The sequence below is a fragment of the Mastigoproctus giganteus genome, chromosome 9, assembly GCF_048544385.1.
Source record: "Mastigoproctus giganteus isolate SK-2022 chromosome 9, ASM4854438v1, whole genome shotgun sequence".
In the NCBI taxonomy this organism is placed as follows: Eukaryota; Metazoa; Arthropoda; class Arachnida; order Uropygi; family Thelyphonidae; genus Mastigoproctus; species Mastigoproctus giganteus.
In genome coordinates this window covers 90,905,679-90,920,210 of record NC_143583.1, presented here as the reverse complement: position 1 = coordinate 90,920,210, position 14,532 = coordinate 90,905,679, and the positions used below count along the sequence as shown (strand labels likewise).

Sequence of the window (14,532 nt, the reverse complement as noted above, 5' to 3'; positions counted from 1 at the left end):
CTTGAATTGTTATCACTATAAGTCCAGGGTTAGGACTTATAGTGATAACAATTCACTGTATGGAGATATTGTGTCATTCAAATTTGGGTTCCTGGTTTGGCAGAATAATTTCAATTTATGAATCTGATTGCGAGGGTGTTGTGATAGCACTTCTGATTGACAGTAATAGCATACTCATTCTTATCATTCTTAAATAAAGTGGGGATCAGTGATCCCACGACCAGAAATGACACAATATCATTGTGCATTTATTTTGCAGGAGTCTCTCATCAAGAGACGCCTCCGTAGCCAGGTGGGAAGGAGCAGCAGTGCGTAGCACACGCTTCTGGATTAGACCGGGGTTCGAGCCCGTCACCACCAAATACGGAGGATGCGGAAAGGTCAGGGAATGACCACCGCATATCCCGGAGCAATATGGCCTTAGTAGCTAATGCTCCTAAAAAAAAAAATCAAATAACAACAACAACTCTCATCAAGTTCATTTTGCTGGTGGAATCCTAGGAAATGTTTTTTTTTTAAAAGGTATCTGACAGCTGCATGTCACATTAGAAGACACGATAGAAGGGAGTATTTGATGAGAGCCTTGTCGATCAATTCGGCCCTGGAAAGATTGTGCAAGGCTCAAGGGATAGAATTTTTTTCACCCTGGACTGTACTTGTTAACAGGAGAGACTGCTTCTACAGGGATGGGATACACTTAAATAGAAAGGGTGCAAGAATATTTGCTGATGCTATCGAGGCAGTGTTAGATGGGTCGGAAAACTGATAGCTTGGGGGGATACAAGGACTAATAGTTTAACAGTAGCTGTAGGCAGAGGTGAAGGTGATTCTTGCACAACTTCTATTAGAATAAGTAGCTACCTGGAGTGAGGGGTGTTGGGGGTTTCAGGGACGATGGCAGTCATCCTGAAATAGGTGGGTATATGGGATGTGTTAGGGTAACTAGGAATAGGAGCATGTATGCTTGCATGTATACCAATGCTAGAAGTATAGTAAATAAATTTGATGAATTTGAAGTGTTGGTCAAGACATCAAAGGCGGATATTGTTGGGATAGCAGAGACGTGGTGTCACACAGATATAAGGAATGCTGAACTGGAATTTGGGGAGTACAATGTGTACAGAAAGGATAGACAGGATAGAAAGGGAGGAGGTGTTATGCTGTTAATTAAGAAAAACATAAAATCAAAATAAGTGCATCCAGTTGATATAGAAGAACAGTGCACTGTTGAGTCAGTTTGGTGTGACATAAGCACTGCGAAAGCAAAAATAAGAGTAGGAGTGTGTTATAGGCCTAATGACTCGAATGAGTACAATGAACAATTGTACAGAGAAATAGAGTGGGCTAGTAAATTGGAATGTCTTATAATAGGGGATTTTCACTTCCCAGATATTGACTGGAACTTGTGCATTGGTCACTCACACACTAGTCAGACTTTTGTGGATTTATTGGATGATTGTTTTCTGCAGCAGCATGTTCGAGAGGCAACAAGAGAAAGTAATACTCTTGATCTGGTTATCAGCAGTGATCATTCGTGTATTAAGAATTTGCAGATAAAGGAACCACTAGGTGGCAGTGATCACAGTGTATTGATGTGGGATTTACTTAAAGATTTAATTACCATCAGGGGTAAAGGAAAGGGTTTTTGCTTCCGTAAAGGTGAGTACAGTGGTCTCCGACAGTTTTTAAATTCTGTACAGTGGGATCAACTGACGATGTTACCAACAATAAATTCTAAGTGGGAAGCATTCAAGGAATTAATCATGGAAACTACTAAAGGTTTCACACCTATTAAGAAATATTGTTCAAGGTTTAGGCCTAATGGTTATCTAATGAACTAATGAGACTCGTAACAGAGAAGAAAAATGCATGGGATGCATATAAATTATCAAGCGACTCAGAAGCCTATGGCAGATATAAGCTAGTCTGTAATCAGGTCACAAAGGAGGTTACGCAGGCGAAGGCAGATTACGAGAAATCCTTGGCAAAAGATGCTAAGAAAAACAGCAATGATTTCTTTACTTATATAAACTCTGAAAGGAAGTGGATGAATCTGATTGGTTCACTTGACATCGATGGTTCGACTGTTGATGATCCTGCTCAGATAGCAAACAAACTGAATGAGTATTTTGCATCTACATTCAAACATGAGGAATTATTAATGTTTGAAAATGGCAGAAGGTTATCAAATTGTAGCAGGATACTTAATGATTTTGTAATAACTGAGAGCAAAGCGGAGGGAAAATTGTTGAAGTTAAACATAAGAAAAGCACCTGGGGTGGATGGGATCTATCCAGTTATATTAAAGGAGATGGGAAAGCAACTAAGCAAACCCTTAGCCATAATTACGAGAGCATCCTTGGAGTCAGGGGAGGTCCCCACGGACTGGAGATGTGCAAATGTATCCCCAATTCACAAAGAGGGATCGAAGGGTGACACGAGTAATTACAGACCAGTTAGTTTAACTTATGTTCCGGGTAAAATAATGGAGTCACTGGTTAAAGATGCATTGCAGGATCATCTAGACAAGACTGCAGCAATAATTCAGACACAGCATGGGTTTGTTAAGGGAAAGTCTTGTTTGACAAATTTGATAGGATATTATGATGTGGTTACAAAGGAACTGGATGCAAAAAATAATTTTGATATCATATACTGTTTTTGGATTTCATGAAAGCTTTTGACACTGTTGCGCATCGAAGACTATTGTACAAATTGGAGCAGAATGGTATTAAGGGTAAGTTGCTACAATGGATAAAAGGATGGTTAAGTGGGAGAAGACAGAGGGTGGTAATCAATGGGTGCTGCTCTTCGTGGACTAATGTTATTAGTGGAATCCCACAGGGTTCGGTGTTAGGTCCACTGTTGTTTTGTATATTAATCAATGATATTGATGAAGGTATATCAGGCTTAATGTCGAAGTTTTCAGATGATACAAAAGTTGGCAGGGTTGTTAATGACAGTAATGGCAGTGTGCTACTGCAACAGGATCTAGATAATTTGGGCAGATGGGCTACGAAGTGACAACTGAAGTTTAACCTTGACAAATGCAAAGTATTGCATATGGGTAGAAGTAACCCCAGAGAAACGTACCAACTGTGTGGTACTACACTTAAGGTGGTAGAAAATTAAAAAGACCTGGGAGTAATTGTGCAGTCAGATATGAAGTTTTCTGAGCAATGCAGACAGGCTGACAGGGCAGGTCATGGGGTTTTGTCAATGATATATAGGAATTTTGCTAGCAGGGAGAAGGAGGTGATTGTCCCTCTGTATAAGGCAATGGTCAGGCCATGCCTTGAGTACTGCGTACAGGTTTGGAGGCCTCATTTTAGGAAAGATGTAGATTTACTTGAGCATGTACAGAGACGGGCAACAAGATTGGTGAGGGGAATGAAGGGATCCTCTCCCCAAGATAGGCTTAAGTTCTACAAATTGCAGTGGCTGGAGACTAGGCACCTGCGTGGTGATCTGATTGAGGTGTATAAGACCTTGAATGGGTTGAGCACACTGAATTCTGATGGGATCCTTCCACTTGTTCAGATTACGAACCTAAGGGGGCATAAATTCAAATTAAGAAAGGACAGATGTAGAATAGATGTGCGGAAATTTGCCTTTAGCCAGTGGGTGGTTAATTGCTGGAACAAACTTCCATCTGTCGTTGTGGAAGTTGATAGGTTGAATAAATTTAAGGAGGAACTGGACAGGCATTTGGAGGGAATGGTGTGATTTTTTTTTTTTTTTTTGGCTGATGCTGCATAAGCTCATACACTTGCTTTCTTGCATCACATGCCGCTAATACTACATTCATCAGAAAACTAAATGTTTTGTAGAAAATTCTAATTTTCACATGTTTAGATCTGTGAGCTGTGCAGTTCCCCCTCTTTTTTGTGAGAATTACATAATGCATAAGAAACTTGAATCTGAAATGAAAATGTACCTAATATACGCATCATTCTCTAGAAGAATGGTTCTCAAGCTTTTGCTGTTAAATGACACTATATTCACAGCACACCTAAAGAGTGATTGCCATTGAATTATTGGAGGTTTTCCTCTCCTTCAGAACACTTGAAAGCTACAATACCCTAGTGCTTGGACACATAGTTGCAATATATATTACTGACTTTTCTTTGTAGATTGCTGATTTTTTTTTGCAGACCACTCCAATAGAGGCATTATTGATGACATTTCATCTTCTTCCCAAGCAGTCTGTGCACTAAATCAGCACATTGCCAGTTTTGCAGAACTTCATTATGAATCTGTACTGTATGCTTTGATGAATGCCATTTTTGTAATTTGTTTTCTTATGACAGTTTAACTGATTTAATACATGGTCCACCGGCATCTCCGTTTCTTTATTGGTGAAAAGAATGCTTTATAGTGAATACCCTGTTCTTAGATATTCACTGCACCTTCATGCACTTCAGCTCAACAATACATATAGCAAAGTTAGGATTATGATTTTATTGGTGCATTAATATCTAAGGCTATTATTTCCAAGACGTGATAGCAAAGTACTATATATATTGTATCTATATATTTCTGATTTGAATTTAAAGCATCATGTCTATCTTTGAAAATGCTATATGAATAACCTGCATTTAAATGCAATGTTTGAGAAACAACATAAGGTGCTACTGATTTATTATAAATAATGGACTGTACTAAATAAGAACTGTTCCTGCAATTGGAGGCATGGTCCTTATTACACATATCTACAAGAACTGGAAAACAGGTAATGCAGCAGTTGCAAATGGTATTGCAAAACAGAAGGTTACTACGTGTTGAAAGAATAGTGGAGCATATGGTTTAGATCAGTAGTTTTCAAACTTTGTTAGTCACATGCACTCTCACCCCAACTGTGGAGTTTGTTTTCATCCTCTCCTGGAATAATTTTTTTCAGAAATTTATTCATCTGTTTTTAAATACGTGTTTATAGCTGTGTTTTAGGTATCTAAATGTTCGGTGTTAAAATTAGTGGATAAAATTATACTTATATTATGATATTTTTTTAATACAATAGATCCTCATAAATTCAGCAGCACTGGCCTAACCCTTGCCACATTTTGAAAATTCCATATTACTGCTGTAGAAAGATTATTCAGTGTTCTGATGGAGCATAAAGCAGTACTGCCACTACAACAATTATAACATCATTCACTTCAGGAAACTTTTCTGAGCATCACATTCCAAGTCATTATTTAAAAAGAAAATAAAGGAAACTGTCATAGTTGGATTAATCATATTAATAATAATTAATACTACAGTCCATTCCAGTTATTTGGGACACATCAGGACTAGTGCATTTTGGCCCGATTACGCGGCTACCCCAATTATCCAAAGTTTCACGTAAATAGTTAAAAATACAATGTACCACCCCTCCTTTTACAATTGGTTCACTGTACAATCAAATCACGTTACGACGAACTCACCATAGTAAAGTACCGTTCACTATATGATGTGTAATAAGCGCTGGTCGTTGTGATCACGTTTGTGAATTGAATTTTAATTCTATTAAACAGCGATTCTAATTAGGGAAAATAGGAGGAATATTATCTACAGGCTATAAAAATTAAGATATATTAAGCACAAATCTACCCTTTATTACCTTACTAATTAAAAAATTAAATGATACCCTAAAATTGGAAGAATATACGTGATAATCAGAATAATTAATACACACTGTAATATGTACATAACTAACTAGTTGACATTTCTTTTCACTGACATTTGTGGGTGGGGTTAAAATTTAAAACAGTAACAAGATAAGCAATCAATAACAAAGAACATGGCACACACAAATTGCAAGTATAACATGATATGCGCAAGTGAGAACGGAGTAACGAGTTACAAAGCTTTAAAAATAGGAATGAAGAGATCTGAAAATTAATTTTTTTATATGATTGAAGATTTCATGGAAGTGTAAACACATTTCACCATAATAACCCACAGAATTCCAGCTGTCGGTATTATCGCAAATTCAATAAGATCGAGTTTACCCTCCGTTTATGATAGGTTGCACAAACAGAAAAGCCCAATAAACAGGTGAATGCTAATTGTTTTATGGTTGTGACCTCCAGAATTTCAACCGAACCACATGGTACCGTCGGAGACAATCGTAGAGTAATCTCCAGTGCTGCAGTCTCCTGCCCCGATTAAACGGCATGCTGTCCCAATTAAGCGAAGTAAACCCTGGCTATTTTCTCGATTGGTTTCTGTTTTTTAAGATTTGCCCCAAATAAACGGCTGCCCCGATTAACTGGTGCAGAATCCACTGTATTATGTAAATATGACTTGGAAATTTTGCTTTAGAATGTTTTCTGATGTCAAGCAACTCACACTTCATGATTGGACAATTTGTTGATAATTAATTCAACCCATTCATCATATGCTTTTAAATTGAGATCAGGGTCCCCAACTTAATGCTTATAATGTGCTGATTAGGAACTTTTTCATAATTCACTTCTTTGGCAGCTGCAATAAAATTTCCGAAGGTAAACAGCACATTAAATTGCAGCAAAGTCCACAATTCAGAAATGAACACCTAGTGAACTTAATAAGGCAATTTCATGCATCACATTAAAAAAAACAAAAAAAGAATTATATCTAAAATACAAATGCACATTTGTAATTAAAATAAAATAAAGATATACACTTGTAAAATGAAATAAAACTGCTCAATTTCCAAACCAGTTAGGGGGCAACTTTTCAGTGATCAGTAGGATGCTACCCAAAGGTGAACATCATATGTTGCGTCCCAAAACTCGTTATTCCTTTGAGGACCTTATACATTTTGATCTGATCACTATTGCAGTGCCTTTATATGATGTACAGTAACTGTCAGTTAGTGTCAGCCATTGAGAGATATATATCATGGAATTTGATACTCTTCAGAAAGCTACAGTTTCTTGTGGTCTTTCTTGGTTTGTAATTTACAGTAACAAAAGCAACAGCACTTGATGAAGTGTGGAAATTTGAAGTAATTTTTGGTTTATTACTTTATGTTCTTTAAATAAAACTTTCAAAAATTGCTAGATTTATGAGATTTTACTGTATTACCATTATCCTTTTCCGTTATATTTTGGAAAACAGTATAAATTGTAACATTCTTATTCATTGTATATTTAATCAGTAAAAAAAATTGGAAGAGCTACATATTTATAGCTCTCTTATTGCTCTTGATGGAAGAATCATAAATTAACTTCTAAATTTTTGGTATAAAAGTGAACCAAAAATGAAGACATTGTATTTGTTTGTTTGGTTCACTTTTACAACAAACATTTTGAAATTAATTTTTTGACTCTTCCACAGAATGCAATACTCTCCCTTTTCTAGGTGACAGAATATGCCCCCATTGCTTGGAAACCACTGGATCAGGCCAACAGAAATTCAGACTGTAGAAACTCATCATGCAATATAATAATTATAATATATTAAATTATGGAAGTGAATACCAGCAGCATTGGTACCCACTTCCGTAATTTAATTTGACTTCTTCACCCAAAAAATTCATTTTTAGGATATAAAAGCAGATAACCACAATTATATCCTCAAACAGGATCTCAGTTAAAGGACCATCAGTGGAGGCTCACCTTCCCCTGAAAAAATTTGAGTCTCCCTGAAGCCCAATGCTAAAATATATTGAAGCAGAGACTAGCCACCCCCACTACCTGTATCTACCATGAAGATGCTCGTATACAAGTGTGACACCTATCATCAGCCTTCATTTCATAAACATTTTTATTCATTGTTAAGCTTATAACATGCTGTTTGTATTTCTTTTCAGTCAGTGTTTTTCTACATCTTACTTTTTTGGTAGTTTGTGTTCTTTACACTTTGTTGAGATTAGCATAGTCTAGTTGCCCTGTGTTCTTAATTCTGTTTCTAAACAGTTCTTGACTTTTCTATGGGTCTATATAGTATAATTTTCTGGAAATCTCAAAAACGTTTGGCTGCAGTATGAATTCACTACATGTCATTCTTATATGTGATCCATGTTCTCAGTTTTAATTAGAATAAATCTTCACAAAGACTATATCACCAATGATTGGCCAATTTAATTTTACGTGTATTTGCATAGAAATGAACAGAAACAGTCAAAATGGATATTCTTTTAAATGAAAGAAAAAAGCAGTTGTCCACAACTATTTAAAAAAATATATATTTTTTTTATTTATTGCACCTAATGTCCTACATATACATTCACTATTATGCCAGTCTACTCTTGTGCTATTTGTCTAATAATTGCTAAGATTTTATTACATTGGCATTAATCATGCTTATATTTTTCTAACATTTTATTCTTAAATGCACAGTGTTAAATGTTAGTCTGCACAGGCTAACCTCGCACTCGTCTGGGTGCGAGGTTAGCCTGTGCAGACATTGCTCCTTAAAGCTCTTCAAACAGAGAAGTTTTTCCTGATTTATTTTCTGCTTTATTAGTTTAAATTGTCATATTAACTTATTTTCTAGAGTAGCTTTATATTCCTAGTTATGATACTTAGTTTAAAGTTTAACTTAGACAGAGATTTCGTAGATATTACTTAGTATCGGTAACGGTATCAAATCCACGTGTCACAAATTGAACGAGAGGTCTTTTAACCAAATTTAGTCGATTTATTAACCAATTGTTATATCAAATTATCTTCTATAAGTAGATTATAGACCTAGTCAGGATCCTTAGTTTATTCTAAATTGAGATAGCGAGATTTCGAAGCTAATCAATACTTACGAGTCCGTAGAAATACCGTTCGTGAATTCCCGCCATTTTTACACGATAGCATAAGCTTAGTGTAGTATACTGCATAATATAATATTGTCAATTAATCAGTAAATCTATTAATCTTGATAAACTTTATTGTCAATTAAATTGTATTTTTAACTCTATAAATATATATAACGACTTAATCGTAACAAATAATTAATACATAACTATAGTGGTACACGTGATACGGAAGTTGTATAAAGGGAACACTAGATACCGAAAAAAAATATATATATATATATATATATATATATATATATATAACATAACTGTTTTGGGATATAACTTAAGGATTTAATTTTTGTTTTAAATTTTATTGAATTAAATTGGAATCATGACTCTGACCAGAGCAGCAAAGCAAAAGGCTCAAGCTAATGGGAGTGCTGTGGTTCAGGGGAGGACTGAGGGGGGCAGTTGCCCTCTGAATCACAGTCTATTAAAATGCACTGTTTGCTTGATGTTTGCGGAGCAGTCGGGTACGGGACATGATACTGCCAAGGGGGATGTCTTTGTGTGTGCACGATGTAAGGAGTGCAAGGAAATCAGGCGACAACTCAGCGTTGTTATGGGCCTTTATGAGACCTTGAAGGACAGGGTGGATGCCCTCGAAGGAAATAAATTGAGGGGCCCATCAAGCTCTCAGCTGCCCACATTAACGCCAGAGCTTGCACTTGGTCATCAGGCAACACAGGGGCAGCCCCCTAGGCAGAATGCGCTGGTCCCACAGGAACTAGTAGTTGTTGGTGACTCTATTGTCAGGGAAACGGGGAACATGCTTTGTAAAAAGGATAGGGTGGAATAGGACCAGGGTATGTCTGCCAGGGGCAAAGGTTGATGACGTTGTAGAGCGGATATCATCTTTTAAGGGCACAAAAGGTGATATAGTTGTACACGTTGGCACTAATGATATTAAGAGTAGGAGACCGGCGGAATTACTTAGCAAGTACAGGTCACTGTTGAAAAAAAGCCGTGAATTAGGGTTGAACTTGAAAGTGTCTGCAATTCTGCCCAGACACGATAGGAGGGAGTATATGATGAGAGCCTTGTCGATCAATTCGGCCCTGGAGGGATTGTGCAAGGCTCAAGGGGTAGAATTTTTTTCAGCCTGGACTGTACTTGTTAACAGGAGAGATTGCTTCTACAGGGATGGGATACACTTAAATAGAAAGGGTGCAAGAATTTTTGCTGATGCTGTCGAGGCAGTGTTAGGTGGGTCGGAAAACTGCTAGTTGGGGGGGATACAAGGACTAATAGATTAACAGTAGCCACTGGCAGAGGTGGAAGTGATTCTTGCACTGCTTCTATTCAAATGAGCAGAAGTCTGAAAAACAAGATGCAGGATATTTCAGAGACTGCTGGTAGTCATTGCGTTACAAGTAAACACATGGGTTGTGTTAGGGTAGCTAAGAGTAGAAACAGGTGCATGTATACCTGCGTGTACACCAATGCTAGGAGTTTGGTAAATAAATTTGATGAATTCGAGGTATTGCTCAAAACATCAAAGGCAGATATTGTTGGGATATCAGAGACGTGGTGTCACACAGATATAAGTAATGCGGAACTGGAATTTGGGGAATACAATGTATATAGAAAGGATAGACAGGACAGGAGGGGAGGAGGGGTTATGCTATTAATTAAGAAACACATAAAGTCAAAGGAAGTGAAGCCAGTTGACATCGATGGACAGGGCAGTGTCGAGTCAGTTTGGTGTGACATAAGCATAGGGAAATCAAAATTGAGAGTAGGAGTGTGCTATAGGCCTAATGACTCTGATGAGTATAATAATATATTGTACAGGGAAATAGAGTGGGCCAGTAAATCAGAGAGTCTTATAATGGGGGATTTTAATTTCCCAGATATTGACTGGAATTTGTGGGTTGGTCACTCGCACACTAGCAAGGCTTTTGTGGATTTATTGGATGATTGTTTTCTACATCAGCATGTTCGTGAGGCAACAAGAGGGAGCAATACTCTTGATCTGATTATCAGTAGTGATTCTTCATGCATTAAGAACCTGCAGATAAATGAACCACTAGGTGGCAGTGATCACAGTGTGTTGAAGTGGGATTTACTCAAGGAGGTAACTACCATCAGAGGTAAAGGGAAGGGTTTTTGTTTTCGTAAAGGCGACTATGATGGTCTGAGACAGTATTTAAATTCTATACAGTGGGACCAACTGATGATGTTACCAACAGCAAACTCAAAATGGGAAGCATTCAAGGAACTAATCTTGGTGGCTACCAGGCTTTACATACCAACTAAGAAATATTGTTCAAGGTTTAGGCCTAAATGGTTGTCAGATGGACTAATGAGACATGTGGCAGAGAAGAAAAATGCATGGGATACATACAAATTAATGGGTGACATGGAAGCCTATGATAGATATAAGTTGGTCTGTAACCAAGTCACAAAGGAGATTAGGCAGCAAAGGCAGACTACGAAAAATCCTTGGCAAAGGATGCAAAGAAAAACAGAAAGGAGTTCTTTACATACTTGAACTCGAGAAGGAAAGGGATGAATCAGATTGGTCCACTGGATATTGATGGTTCAACAGTTGAGGATCCTGCTCAGGTGGCTAACAATCTAAACGAGTATTTTGCATCTACATTCACGCATGAGGAGTTATTCAGGAAGGAGAATGATGTAGGTAAAGTAAACATTGGCAGTGAGCTGGATGATTTTGTAATAACTGAGAGGAAAGTGGAGGAGAGATTGTTGAGGATAAACATAAAAAAGGCACCTGGGGTGGATGGGATCTATCCAGTTATATTAAAGGAGGCAGCAAAGGAAGTATGCAAACCCCTAGCCATAATTATGAGAGCTTCTTTGGACTCAGGGGAGGTACCCATAGACTGGAGATGTGCAAATGTAACCCCAATTCACAAAGGAGGATCAAAGGCTGACACAAGTAATTATAGACCTGTTAGTTTAACTTCTGTTCCAGGTAAATTAATGGAGGCACTGGTTAAAGAAGCACTGCAGGATCATCTAGACAAGAATTCAGTTATAGCTCAGATGCAGCATGGTTTTGTTAAGGGCAGGTCTTGCCTGACCAATTTGATTGGATACTATGATGTAGTCACAAAAGAACTGGATGCAGGGAATAACTTTGATATTATATATTTGGATCTTAGAAAGGCTTTTGATACTGTTGCACATGGTAGACTGCTGCACAAATTGGAGCAGTGTGGCATTGGAGGCAAATTGCTGCTATGGATAAGGGGATGGTTGAGTGGCAGAAGACAGAGAGTGGTAATCAATGGACACTGCTCAATGTGGACTAATGTTATTAGTGGAGTTCCTCAAGGTTCAGTGTTGGGTCCATTGTTGTTTTCGGTGTTTATGAATGATATTGATGATGGGATATCAAGTTTAATGTCTAAGTTTGCAGATGATACAAAGGTTGGCAGGGTCGTTCAGGACACTACTGACGCTATGCTGCTGCAACAGGATCTGGAAAGGTTGAACAGATGGGCTGAGAGGTGGCAAATGAAGTTTAACATTGACAAATGTAAAGTACTACATATGGGTAACAGTAACCCCAGAGCAATGTATCAACTCTGCGGTACTACACTGACAGTGGTGGAGAATGAAAAGGACCTGGGGGTAATTGTGCAGGCATATATGAAGTTCTCTGAGCAGTGCAGACGAGCTGCAAGAGTAGCTCATGGTGTCTTGTCAATGATATACAGGAATTTTTCTAGCAGGGATAAGGAGGTGATTATTCCCTTGTATAAGGCAATGGTTAGGCCACATCTTGAGTACTGTATACAGGTCTGGAGGCCTCATTTCAAGAAGGATGTAGAGCTGCTGGAACGGGTACAGAGAAGGGCAACAAGATTAGTAAATGGAACAAAGGGTTGCTCTTACGAAGAAAGGCTTAAGTTTTGCAAATTACAGAGTCTGGAGACTAGGCACCGGCGAGGTGATCTGATAGAGGTGTATAAGGCTTTGAATGGTTTGAGCATGCTGAATGCCAATGGGATTCTTCATCTTTCTCAGAATAATCACCTCAGAGGGCATAAATTCAAATTGAGGAAGGACGGATGTCGGATAGATGTGCGGAAATTTGCCTTTGGCCAGCGGGTGGTTGGTTGGTGGAACCGACTTCCATCACTTGTTGTTGAAGTTGATAGCCTAAACAAATTTAAAGCTCAACTGGACAGGTATTTCGAACGAACGGAGGGGTGAAATGGGAGAGGGTTTTTTTTTTTTTTTTTTTGGCTGATGCTGAATAAGCTTGCTTTCTTGCATCATATGCCTCTACTAATGCTAATGCTAATGCTAAATAAATAAAGTTTAAGAAAAGTAAAAATTTGATGTTAAGGCTTCCCAAAATTTCTTGCCACCTCCCTTGAAATTTGTATTTAGCTATAGTCCTATCTTCAAATGAAAGGACATCACAGAAACAGATCACATTGTAATAGGAGCATTCTCTGTGAACCACCAGTAATTATCAAGGATTTGCTTCTAATGAATCGTGCTGTCTTCTTTATCATGTTGATGGTAAAATATGTGTGCTTCAGAAACAGCAAGAGTCAGTAGTAGCAATGCTACCCAGTCTTGGCAACCACATTATGATATGGGGAATATTTAGTTGGGAATCTCTGAGACACCTGTTAAAATACACATTGTTTTATACAACACAATATAGAAAACTCTGGATAGTCCACAGCCATTTTATACAAAAATGGCTGTGGACTATCCAGACATTGTTGCAGATCACATTCACCTGTTAATTTCACCAGTATAATGTACTATGCTAGTAGGCCAGAATGTAGTATAGGCATTTCACAAGGAATATTCCCAAGGTTCTTCTCCTTCATTGGACAAGCAGCATCCTAGATTGCACCTGATCATTAGGTTGACCTTCACATATATATGACAGCAAAGTATAAATATTCAATATATAATAGTGAAATTATAGTAATCTTATAGTACCGTGATAAATCTGACTAAAAAATGAATAGCAAATGCTTAGAAACCAGTACTCACCTTGTATAAATCTGCAATAAAATTTTTTTGGTAGATGGTGGTTAAATTTGTCACAAGAGAAATACTCGCATAGTTCTCCCTTACCATAGTGAACTCGCAGCACAATTCCGACATACATTCAAAGATACCGACATCTCCCTCACCTTCTCCAATAGGTTCCCTATTTAATTCTTACAAAGATACACACAAATATCCCATCAATGATCTCAATAACTTAATATATCTCATAAAATGCCAGCCAAACTGCGACACCTGTTACATCGGCAGCACTACCACCAAATTCGGTTCCTCCACAACTTCCAATACCCGCGCATACTACCACTTCAACAGTTTCAAGACAAGTCAATCCTGCACTGAGTTAACAACCCATGCTCAAACTCACAACCACACTCCTCTTGTTGACTCTGCCATCACTATTATTAAACTTAGATCGAGCTACAGAATTCTTCAATATGAAGCCCTCACCATCGATTGGTACCGACACCATTCTGATCTCAACATTATTAACGCTAAACTTCCCTTCAACCTTTCACCGGCTTGGAACCTCTCGCGGCTATAGTTCCCACGTGTCAAAAAGAGCATCATGGGAGTTTAGATAACTTTAAATACAACATGCGCTCACTTCTCTTCCATTTGCCAACTAATGACGGTTTACTCACGAAAGTCGCTCGTAACGACTATTGGCACCACCGGTCTTCTCTCTTTTTTTTTTCATTTACATTTTTTAACCTCTTTATGACAACCAAGGATTGGAGATCTGCATTTCTACTTCCTTG

General features: G+C 37.9%; 1 protein-coding gene across 1 annotated transcript in view; it reads left to right on the top strand.

Annotated features, from left to right (window-relative positions):
- LOC150080536 (NEDD4-like E3 ubiquitin-protein ligase WWP1) overlaps positions 1 to 14,532 on the top strand; it is a 167,013-nt gene that overhangs the window by 51,437 nt on the left and 101,044 nt on the right. The window lies entirely within an intron of this gene.